Source organism: Apodemus sylvaticus, chromosome 2, assembly GCF_947179515.1.
Source record: "Apodemus sylvaticus chromosome 2, mApoSyl1.1, whole genome shotgun sequence".
NCBI lineage: Eukaryota > Metazoa > Chordata > Mammalia > Rodentia > Muridae > Apodemus > Apodemus sylvaticus.
In genome coordinates, this window is record NC_067473.1 from 139,657,400 (window position 1) to 139,669,653 (window position 12,254).

General features: G+C 45.5%; 1 protein-coding gene across 9 annotated transcripts in view; it reads left to right on the forward strand.

The window, feature by feature from the left end:
• Positions 1 to 268: 268 nt before the first annotated feature.
• Itpr1 (inositol 1,4,5-trisphosphate receptor type 1) overlaps positions 269 to 12,254 on the forward strand; it is a 331,083-nt gene continuing 319,097 nt past the window's right edge. For 6 of the 9 annotated variants that reach the window (XM_052174461.1, XM_052174469.1, XM_052174462.1 and 3 more), the window contains exons 1-2: positions 269 to 447; positions 1,294 to 1,369. The gene's annotated coding sequence lies outside the window, so the exon portion shown is untranslated. The remainder of the gene's footprint in view (positions 448 to 1,293; positions 1,370 to 12,254) is intronic. The other 3 variants (XM_052174465.1, XM_052174467.1, XM_052174468.1) reach the window with 1 other exon arrangement.

The window sequence follows — 12,254 nt, forward strand, 5'->3', positions numbered from 1 at the left end:
GCCCCTCCCCCCAAGCCACCCCTGGTCAGCGCGCGGGAGTCTATTTAGAACCCAGCCCTGGAGCCCAGGGGATTCTGGGACTTGTAGTCCCTCTGCGCAGCCCCAGGCGCCGGCACGACCTGGGACTCGGACTACATTGCCCAGGGAGCTTCCCGGCCTATATAAGCGTCCGAGAGCCGCTTCAAAGTGCAGTAACCATGTGGATGTTCTGCTGAAGCGTTTCCTCAAGCCTGCCGGGGTGGGAGGAGAGGAGGAGGTGGTGGTGGTGGAGGAGGTGGAGGCAGGGGGTGGAGAGAGAGAAAGCGCACACCGAGAGGAGGTGTGGGTGTTCCGCTCCCATCCTAACGGAACGAGCTCCCTCTTCGCGGACATGGGATTGCCCAGCGGCTGCTAAACCCCTCTCCTGGTCCTGATCCCCCAAACCGGCGCGGCTCCCCGGTCACCAAGGTAGCTGCTGGGGCCGGGCAGAGGGCGCGGGGAGTTGGCACTGGCTCCCGTGCGCAGAAGTTTTTGCCCTGATCACTGGGAGTTCTTGGTGGCTTTGCATGCACTTGGCGTGTATTTGGGGGGCTTCTTTCCCAGCGAACAGTTTCGGGAGGAGGTCTGAATTTTTTTTTCAGACTTAAGTAACCCCAAATGTCCTCGACTCTAGTGACCGGCTTCAGCCTCTTTCCCCGTACAGAAATGGCATTCCCCCAAGTTGGAAACGGTTGGAGTGTCTGCAGGAAATAGTTTTCGCCCCCCCGGGGGGTATTTGAGGGGGTGTCATATGAGTTTGCTCAAGGAAATAATCTTTCTAAAAATGTAGCTAGCCCTGTTGCGCTGCTCAGCTGGTAGGATAATGCATGCGTGGGGGCCCGTGGGTTTTTTTTAAAAAGGAAGAAAACCGGAGGAAGGGGGGGGGGGACGATGAGGGAAGAAGTGTGGACGGAGCTCGTGCCCAATGAGGACGCGGGTTTCACATACTTGGCTTCCACGAGGGGAAACTAGTGCTTTGGGATCTCAGCACTTACCTTACTTCCACCCCCCACGCCCCCACCCCGCGTGTTCGAAGTTTCTGCGTGCCTGATCTTTCTGGTCAGCTACGGACGGGAAATAAGCATGCTGGGTTTGCTTTTATCTGGGGGCAAGAGATCACTCCGACTTAGCTGCTAAATTTGGAGATGAGGAGTGGTGGGGATCTGCAGGAAAAGCGGAGGCTAAAAAAAAAAAAATCGAAACTTGGATTTGAGGACGTTCTGATAGACCCTCGCGAGATCCCCTACTCAGTCTTCTTTCTTTGTAAATATTTAGGAGCTGACTACAAGGGAGCAGGATTTGCATCCTTAGTTGGGCGTCCATTGACTACAGAGTGCCTGACCTGGGTCAGGTGAGTGTGGGAACCTGGGAGTGCTGTAGTCAAGAATGGGTTTTTGTCCTAAGCATTTTGTAAGGTGTCTTGTAGCAGCCATAGAGGTAGAGTAGGGAAGAGAAAGAAACGGAGGTCAAAATTGGTCATGGTTTTGGGTGAGTAAAGATCTAGTGACAGCCACTTTTGAGGGTCGCTCTGAATTGAAGCATGGGGGGGGGCGGTGTTTGTGTCGGGGTGGGTGGTGGGTGGTGGGTGGTGGTGGTGGTAGGGGATTGGGGGGCGTGCAGGAGGGGTGGGATGACAGTAAGCAGCAACAACATGCTGTTAAAAGGTCTGTAAAGTGGGTGGTCCATTACCAGCCTGAGAGGAGCCCTCATTATGTAAATTCCTAAAGATGCAGAACTTTTCCTTCTGAAGCAAAAGTGAGATACCCCTCCCTTTCACAAGCTATCACTTGGTTCTGTTCTGTTGTGGACATGCCTGTAACCAGAGTGGGCTGGGTTGCAAGAAATGAAAGTGACAAATTGAAAGGATGAGAACTTCATTAAGGGGAAGTAAGAGCTTAAAGAATACCACGCTAGCTTCCAGGATTTCACTGGAGCCACCTGCATGTCTTCTCTTGCTTTGGTACCTGTTCCTGGATGGGGAGCCGAGGGCAGCATTTCTGACACTATAATGGTATATATAAAATTGCCACAGTCCATTTCTAGAAAATAAGGCCTTTGTAGGTGCACAAATGCCCCCGTGGTTTCAGGTTTGTCCACTGAGTTCTTTCTTCTAAAATGTCTGGGAATTGAGTAAACAACAGGTTAATAGGGGTGGGAAGCCGTGGGCAGCTGGTCTTTGGTAACTTCTTTAATGTCCTAAATATTTAGCTGTTCCCTGGGCTACAATCTTTGGGCTTTTCTAATTAGTGAATAAAAGCCAGATACTTCATTATGGTAGTATAATGCTTTTGTTTCCTGTTGATAAGATCCTCAGGAGTACTGGCGGAGAGGGAAGCATTTGGATGGGAAGGCTAGGTCTTCTATGGACTTAGGCCTGCGTTGATCAAAGATGGGGTTAGTCTTCTCTGAAGTATGTTGTAGACGAGGTTAACTGGGCCACAGACTCTTCTCTATCTTCTGCCTAAAAAAAAAATAAGGAGGCTGTTCCATTAGGTTGTTGCAAGCCAGGTGCAGAGCTGTGTATCACAGAAGACCTTAGATGTGGGTAAAGAAACCCTTAGATATGGGTAAAGAGATAAAGAATGAAATCACTGGGCAGCCCAGGCAGTAATGTGTTTAAGTTTATGGAGTAGTGGGAAGTGAGATGCTAGGAAAAATAGTAAACACATTGCTCTTGATGTGTTAACTCTTATTATGTCTCACCAACGATGCACTAGCTCCACTTAGTTTGATGTGTGAAGGAAATGATACAGCCATTGGCAGGGCTAAAAGACTGCAGGTATTTGTAGGAGGCTTTAATGTTGGGCTGAATTCATTTTGGAAAGCTCTGTGTTGAAAGCTTGAATCAGAACAGTTAGGAAGGAAACCCAGAGGAAACCCAGTGTCTCTGTGTAGCGTTAGGCCTTGCTCATATTTGAAGTATATGGTGGTCATTCACATCATGGCACCTGAGCAGGTTGAAAGAGTCAGGTGTGTCTCTCTCTGAATAGTTGGAGAGCTTAAACTGCTTCAGTTCAATCTGTGGAATGTTGGTAGCTTGTCCTGTGGCCTCTGGTTTGCCTGGTAGCTAGTTGTACGCAGTGTTTTCTTCCCCATTTCTCTCTTTCTTCTTCATTTCTATCCGTTGTGTGGATGTGTGCGTGCCGGGAGTATGCATTGCCAGTACAATCTGCTCTTGACTAAATCATTTCAGAACAGAAAATCCCAGCAAGATTTCCTTGTAACCAAGCAGGGGAAGTTCTTTATGTTCCAGATGAATCACTCTGGCCTCTCCATTGAGGCTCAGGCAAGTCACTGAAGCATTATCACCCATTCAAACAAGGTGGCTCCTTCCTTCAGGAATGGGGCATGGGTGGGGGGGTGCAGTGGTGGCTTAGAAGAGAAATAGGTTCAGGCCACAAGAACAATGTGTTGACTTTGCTCTCAAAGTGTTTTCAGCTGCAAAAACACTAGACTGTGGAGGTGGGGAGGGAATGGGACACTGGAACTAATTCACTGGTGTGCAAGGAATGGACTTGAGAAAAATTCACATGGCTTTGTAGCTTATAATGATCTCATGGAGTTTCTGTCTGACTTTTCTTTTATTTTTTTTTTAATACAAGCAGCTCTTCTAAAACAAACTAAATGAAACAACAGATACCAAATATGAACAACAGACCAAAAAAAAAAAAAAAATCCAAAACAAAAGTAGGGCTGGAGTTAGGTTTCTAGGTCAAGCTGTCCTTGGATACTTCTAATTAAGGAATCTACACAAGGACAGTGTCCTGTCTTGTCTGATATTGGTTTGATGTTTTAAAATAAAATGCTTTGCATTTGCAGAGCTCTGATAACTAGAATTGCATGCAGTTGTGTTAGCTTTTTTATTTTTATTTATTTATTTTTGCTGTTGAAGTTTGATGAATGTGATTAGGCTTGAAGTCAGTGATATGAATTCCAGTACTTTTATGGGTCATTTTACCTGTTAGAGTGTCTATAATTGTTCTGAGAAGATTCTTAGTGAGGAATGAGCTGAATAAACTTCTGAAGCCACCACCGGGTAAGCCATGAGACTCCCTAGGCTGGTCAGAGTTGAAAGCGGTTGGTGAATCCATGGACCTCACAGACTTTGAGCCTGTTGAAACTGTTACCATTCAAGTGTTTTGCGTTACTTACTCCACAGATTTCTTGAATACTTGCTCTGTGCCAACTGTGCTCTAGGTGCTTGGGGCATGGCCGGGAGCAATCAGGTTGGTTCCTTGGGGCTTTACATTGTAGCTAGTGGGAACTGATCAATGTAAACGGCCAAGTATTGTAGTGTGGCAGGCACAGAGCATTGTGGGAAAAAGTCAAACAAGGAGGGGATGAACAGAGAAGAACTGAGTGGACAAGATGCAGAAAAATGGGAAAGCTTGTGTATTGTTGGTGGGAATGCAAGAGGTGGTAGCTCTTAGATACAACAGTGTGGTAGCTCCTGAAAATATGAAACAGAATTATTGTATGATTTGGCATTTCCATTTGGAGTTATCTGAAGAAATTTAAAACAAAAACTTAAGCAGTTGCTTTATGTTGAAAGTTGCCTCAGTAAGGTTAGCCTAAAGGCCAAAATGAAACCCTGAAGTATCTGTGGCTATATGAACGAAAACCAAAGTGCTATTTATGTGTTCAGTGAACTGTTATTAAGCCTAGAAAAGAAAGAAACTTGTTTCACAGTGTATTCGAACCATGAAAACATTATGTAACTGAAAGAAGCCCGGCATCAGCAGATACATATTGTATGATTCCCATAGTGTGAAATGTCCCATATGAGTATTCAGATTAATAGGGCCAGAATGTGGACTGATAGAGTCTCAGGGGCTAAGGGACGGGGAAGTTGCATTAATGGACACAGGCTTTCTGTTTGTAAACATTTAAAATGTCTGGAAACTGATATGTATCATCCAAATAAGAAATGAAAAACAGAAGCTTGAAGGGTGTTTAAGGTGTATTGGGGGTTGGGAGGTTAGGCAGGGTTCTTGACTGCGGTGACACTGAGGAGAGCTCTGAAGGAAGGGAGCCACATAACCATGTAGATGTTCCCTGAGTCCAGAGTAGAAAGTGCAAAGGCCCTGAGGTGGAAGGAGGTGGGGCATGTTGGAGGCAGGGCTGGGAGGCTGGAGAGGCTGCCAGCAGGGAGCAGGGGTAAGGCTTGAGGTGGGAAGGTAGTCAAGGTCCAATGGCAAAGGCCAGATGTTGCAGATCAGCAGTTCTGAGGATTCCTGAACCCTGACAGGGTCCTCAGTGTGGTTTTCAGCATTGCTGAACTCCACTGTGATCTCTAAAGAGACTGGCCAGGCTGGCAAGACCACATACCAGCTGGAAACTTGATACAGGGGGCATGAGGGAGACCTAGATTTCCAGACTGGTTTGTCATGTGATATTTCCTGGCACTGAAGTCCGCTTTAGTAGGAAAGGAGTTTCCTCTGCTGAAGGATAGAGCCTGCCTTTGCTCTGCTCAGCATGTCCTAAGAACCATCTGGTGGTCCTGGGGTTCCTGCCCATGGCCACCCTGTGCTCCACCAGATGTCACTTGGGGATGTCCTGACGATGAGTGCCATGTTCTTATCATCCTTGGGTGTGAGAAACTCTACGTTAGTGATTCTCCTTGAAAGAGACCCCTTCACAGTGGGGGGCAGAACTCAATCCTTCCCTGTATCACTGCAGAGACTACATGTTCACTGTCAAACGCTGGGAAGCAACGGACAAGCCACATTGCAAAACAATAAATCTATCTCAGCCATCCCAGACTCAGTTCCCAGGCTTTTCACCCTGTGTAAAAATTAGTGCTGGAGAGATGGCTCAGCAGTTAAGGGTGCTGATAGCTCTTCCAGAAGATCCAGGTTCAAATCCCAGCACCCACATGGCAGCTTACAACTATCTGTAACTCCAAGATCTGACACTGTCACATAGACATACACACAAGCAAAACACCAATGCACATAAAGTAAAAGTAAATAAATAAATATACATTTGAAAAGTTAGCTGTGTGTTTGAATCTCGCAGTCACAAGCCCCTCCCCTTTGCTCGCTTTCCTTCTGTTCATAGTCCAGCCTCTTTCCTCACTCGCCAGAAGACACCTCGTACCTGTATTTTTTTCTTCAAAGATCTGTCGCTCATTTTATTTCATTAAAAAATGTTTGTATTAATTTTATGGGTTTTGCCTGCATTTATATAAGTGCACTGCACACATACCCCTCAGAAGCCAGAACAGACACTGGATCCCCTGAACTGGAGTTCCAAATGGTGTGTGCCGCCGTGCAGGTGGTGGGGACAAAACCTCCGTGCCCTGGAAAAGGAGCAAGTCCTCTTGACTGTTGAACCATCCCTCCAGCCCCCGGAAAGAGAATTTATTTAAGTTATGACATATATGGAATGAGTAAAGTACAAGAGTACTACATCCTCCAGAGTTAGTCATTATTGCACAATCCAAATTGATCTATTTTGTCCTTTGGAGAAAAGGAAATGACAGTTGAAGTATAGTTTTCTTGTAAACTCTCAGTTGTTCAGAATAACCTAATCCTATGAAGTACATATTCTCTTCTGTGTGTCGAGGTACTCTTGTTTTTTGTTGTTGTTGTTGTATGTTTGCTTTTTAAATATGTACATTCTAGCGATCGTGGACCCCATGCTTGCACAGCAAGTATTTTGAGCTTTCTCCCCAATCCTGTTTACTTGTAAGGAAACCTTTTAGCATAGAACATTTCAAACATAAGCCAGCAGTATGTGTTGTGGTGCCTGCAAGGGCCAAAAAAGGACTCTGGATTTGATGGAACTGGAGGTATAAGCAGTTGTGAGCTGTGCAGTCAGTGTAGGTACTGGGAACCGAACTTGGGTCTTAGGTAGGAGCAGCAAGTGCTCTTAGCCACTGAGCTGTCTCTCCAGCCTCCACAGTAGCGTCTTACCTCATGGAACCCACTTTGTTCATCTTGCTCTGTGTTCAGCTCTTGCTAACTCTCGCCTCATCTTGTTCCGTCTGCATCCGCAAACACTGTTCGATCATTTTCAAGCACATCTTAGACGCGTGAGCATCATCTGCACTCTAGTGCCAATCCTCAGGATTTAAATTCTTTATGCAGGTACAAAGTGCAAACCTTAAAAGCCAGTAGCCCAGGGTGCTCTCCTGTGCAGGTGCTGGGGGAAGGAATGTTGTTAGCATTCAATGCACAGAATGTGAGAGTTAACTCAGCAACCTACAGTAGACTGTATTCTGGTAGTTGGATTCTTATTTTTGCTCAATCTGTTTTGTGCCCTTCAGGGTCACAGCACTATCTATTTCAAAATACTGGCCAGGGGTGCAATTGTTGGGCATCCCAGCACATGGTATTCTTTAAAAGTACGCCAGGACTTCTCACAGATTTAAGCATGCTTTCTATGCTTTTCTTCACGTGGTTACTTTTCCTCTTTTTTCCTCTCCTCCCATCCCCCACACCCTCTTGTTCATGGTTTGAGATAGGGTTTCACTGTGAAGCTCAGGTGGGCCAACTTGATGATCCTCCTGCTTCAGCCTCTGGAGATCTTGGATTACAGTTGGGTGCCACTGTTGTTGTCGATGTTGTTAATAACTCTTCTGTCATTGCGATAGAGTTACTGATGTCAGTGAGTGAATTCAAGTCGGTTCCTGAAACTCTGGACAAGACCTTGAGAGTTCCATGGATTTCTTCCTTTCTGTGTGACCAAATGTTCCAGGCTTCTCTTTTTGTTTTTCTGTGAGTCACCCTTTTCATCAGGAAGCCCTTGTTCTTTTGAGGGGTGTGTGTGTGAATAATCACTTCTAGAGACCTTTGGTTAGGACCACCTGCTCTCCACTCGTAGATGATAAAACAGAAATACAAATAGAATTAACACCTGAATGCTTCTTTCTCTGACTGGCTGTCTTTCCTTCCCTCCTCCTCCGTCCTCCCCCTTATTCTTCCTCCTCCTCCTCTACCAACTCTTCTTTCTTTTCCATCTCTTCTTTCTCCTCCTCTACCTCTTCCTCCTCTTCCAACTCTTCCTTCTCCTCCAACTCTTCTTTCTCCTTCTCCTCCTCTTCCTCTTCCTCCTCCAACTCCTCCTCCTCCTCCTTCAAGTACTTCTCCTCTTGTTTTTCATTTTTTGTTTTGTTTTGTTTTTTTCTAGACAGGGTTTCACTGGCTGCCCTGGAACTCACTATGTAGACCAGCCTGGCCTCTTAGAGAGATCTTCCTGCCTCTGCCTCCTGAGTACTGGGATTAAAAGCATGCACCTCTACACCTGGCTTATCTGAATGTTTCTTAGTGACAACATTTCCACAATGTATTTAATATGTCTGTGTTTATCTCAAAGGATCCTGAAAATAATCTGAACTTTTAAAAAAAGATCTTTCAGTGTATTCCTGGATAAACAAATGGTATTTGTATCCCTTCGTGGCACCCCACCCAGAGGTGGGGAAGCCAAATTGTGGACCTTGCTCAACTTTTACAATGAAGTGGGACACATAGAAGACATCACGTGTCAGTGCTGGAGATGGAGGTATCTTGGGAATGGATCCTAATCTAAACACTGATGTTAGTGCATTATATGCACCTTAAATGCACATCGTGAAGATACTCTTAGACAGTCCTTCAGTGGTTTTGTGCATGGAAGTAGTTTATGGTGTGGAATTTTCTTTGTAGTGTCATGTCACCCACCATTCAAGAAGTTGTGGCATTTTGAGCATGTGGACTTTTGGATTATCCAAGCTTGATTTGTACTGAAACCAGGCTGTGGTGATAGGGCGGAGGTAGAATCTGTGCTGTGTGTGAGGAGCCCCAGCCCCAAACCAAAATGACAAAAATAGCTTATGTACTCACTGCAACAACTCACCCCCCATATACACACAGAAAGACAACACAAGAGAACACATGTGCTGTTATTAGGTTCGGTGTTTCTCTTGCTGTTGGATTCAGTCAAAAGTTTGAGACACACTATTTACATTTTTCTATCCTTGTGGCCCCCAGGTCAGCATTTGGTATCATCTGGGAACTTGTTTATAATTATACTCTCAGGTCCTACCTATACCTGGTGGATCAGGGTGGCATTAGGTAAGTCCTTCAGCTGATGTGTATCCATAGATGCTGGAGGAAGTCTGTCCTGGAGCATGCCTGCCCAGTCCTGTCAGAGGCCCTTGAGAGTTCCTGAACTCTTCATGGCCAGGTCTCACCCATTGAAGCTCGCCTCTGTGCATGTGCCTGGCAGCCTTCTCTTTCTTAGGGAAATAGGAAGGCAGGCTAACTCACCAGGCAGAATTCTGACAAAACCAAAACCAAAACCCCCAAGAACCCTTTGTATACATTTGAGGATGTTTTTATGGCTGTGGACCTAGGTACAAAGAGACCACAAGCTATCTGTGGGCACAGGGTCATGAAGCCACATGGAGAAACACATGCAGCTGGGTTTTAAACCTATTGTTGTTAGACGCTGACATTTTAGGAAGTTTGAGGACTTCTTTCCTCACAGAACTTCCTGGCTGCTGGGTATAATGTTCTCATCAGAAAAATCTGAGCAAAGGAAAACAGCCCAGGCCTCCAAGTGTCCTGTCCTGGTTCATTTGCATTGGGGGAGGAGCTTTGTCTGGGGAAATGATTTTTGTTTTGTAAAGGCAGCTTAAAAGCATTCCATATCTATTTCTGAATAGAAAAAGGCATTCGTTTCTTTGCCCTGTCTAGTGTGCGAGTGTGTGTGTGCGTGTGCGTGTGTGTGTGTGTGTGTGTGTGTGTGTGTGTGTTCTGCCTGCTGTGTACTTTACCAGCATCTTCAAATCCTCCTGTTCCTTAGGATCTTCGCCAAATTCCTCCTTCTCTGAGCAGGTTTCCTTTTCCTTGAGGCTTCTGTCATTCAAAAACTTTGCCTCTTGAGCTTGGTTTTCTTTGTGGGGTTGTTGTTGTTGTTGGTTTGCTTAACACTCAAGAATACTTAGCACATTGGAAGAGCTCACAAAATATTTGTTAAATGAAGTAATCCATACTTCAAATCCATTTTGTCTTTGAAAGTTGCAGGTTACCTCTCAGAAGAAACTAATGTTTTGTATCTCTCTGCGGATTACACCTTTTCTGAGTTGTCCTATTACTTTGGAAAACCCTTTCGGTGTACAGATGTGAAAACCATGTAGAAATGTATTAAGCTGCTCCTTTGGGAGGGTTTTGAGCTGTTGTTCACTACAGCTCTCTAGAGGACGCGCGCTCGAATGGCTAGCAGTAGGTAGCAGGAAAGTGGAAGTGAGAGCAGGGTTGTGAAACAAAGTGCTGTCAGACAGGTCGGCCCTGCTGAACCGCAGGATGGGGGCTCCTGCGTCACCCTCCTGTGTACTGCGTCTTGGATGCCACCAAAATATGGACCATCTGTGTGTCTTTTTCCTCTTTTGTAGCCTAGGTATAAAAATACCTGCTGGGCACTGGGGTGGGCCTGGGAGATGTCCCAGTCAGTAAGGTGCTTGCTGTGACAAGCAGGAAGACCTGAGTTCAATCCCCTGAGCCACACAAAAAGTCAGGTATTCCTACCGCTGGGGAGTGGGAGACAGATCCCAGGAACTCTCTGGCCAGTCAGTGTGTCTCTAGTCATCGATCCCCAGATCAAAGTGAGAGAGCTTCTCTCAGAAACAAAACAAAACACCCCCAAAAGCCAACAAGATTGAGGTTCCTGAGGAGCAACACTCAAGGTTGACCTCTGACCTCTGCACACGTGTACACACACACACACACACACACACACACACACACGTCCCCTTCTTCCCCACCAAGGTGTATAAGCAGACTGGAAAAAAAATGATATTGAACAAATAAAAAAGTGAAGACCTACCGCTAGGGCCAAGACAGGCTTAGCCAGGAGGCTCGTTTGGCTTTGTCAGGAGACATTTTTCCTTGTCATACCTGTGGATCTTGAGGTGAGGCGCATGCTAGTATCCAGTGAGTGGAGAGGCCTCTGTTGGGGGTTCATCGTGCTGTGGTGCTGAGGAAAATGTCTCAGTTTTGAAAAACTGCTCCAAAAGTCAGTCATGCCGGGACTAAGGAACCTATAGTCTGAGTAGGTTTGCAAGTGTTGTGAAACTCACCTCTTGGGAAACCGACTTCACTTGATTTGATGGCTCAGGCTAGACAGGCGGAGGACTTCCTTCTGAGGCTTTCAACTTTCAAAATGTTAAAGTCAATGTAAAAGGTTTTTGAAAGTCAACTTTCTAAATGTTAAAGTCACCTTTCTTTCTTTCTTTCTTTCTTTCTTTCTTTCTTTCTTTCTTTCTTTCTTTCTTTCTTTCTTTCTTTCTTTCTTTCTTTCTTTCTTTCTTTCTTTCTTTCATATCTGCATGTACATGCCATGCTTGTATTCAGAGGTCAGAGGACAACTTGGGGCAATCAGTTCTCTTTCCCTGGGGGGTCTAATTTGTGTTGTCAATTGTGGTAAAGGCGGAAAGCACCTTGCAAACCCTTCATACTGGTCTACTTGAACTTCGTACTGAAGTAAACACCCATTCTCTCCTCTTCCAAGAGCTCGTCTTGGTCTCTGAAGCCCTGAGGTCTGGCATTGGCTTCTCATAAGCTCATATGACATCCACAAAATCACTGGACAGTTGAGTTGACTGTTTTCCCCCCATATAAAATGAGGGCTGTTGGTTCAATGCTTTTACCCACAAATTCTCTGGGACTTTAAAGAGCCAAGTTTGAGCTTGTGGCTGATGTCTACAACAGTCTTGAGGGGGCATAAGAACAGACCAATACAACATCTTTCTTGAGAAATAACTTTTTGTAGAAGGTGTACCTGTTTCCAGTGTAGACTACTTAGCAGATGTGTGTGTAGAAGGCCAAATATACTTGTGTGTAAAATATCCAAGGGACAGCTCATTGGAGATGGAATCTAGGAATTTGTTCTCGCTAGGCACTGTGGTGTAACCCCAGCCCTGAGGGACATCATTTAAACATAATAGTTGCTCTGAGCTTCAGATATAGAGTAACTGTTTCTGAGATCATCTTAAAGGGCCTTGGAACTTCTGAGATGGTCACTTCCTTTGGGATGGGCCAAAAATGAAAGTATTTGAGTACGGTTTTCTATCTCCTGAGCAGTGGTTTTTATAACAGAATAAATTACATGGCAGGAATGTGGTGTTCCCAAGGATGGTTTCTGATGGACAAGCCTATGTGTGAATGTGTGGTGAGGCTGGGGTGGCATTGCGTCCAACTCAGAAAATCTTCTGAGGCTCATCCGACTTTCACAGTGCAAATCACACCCAGCAT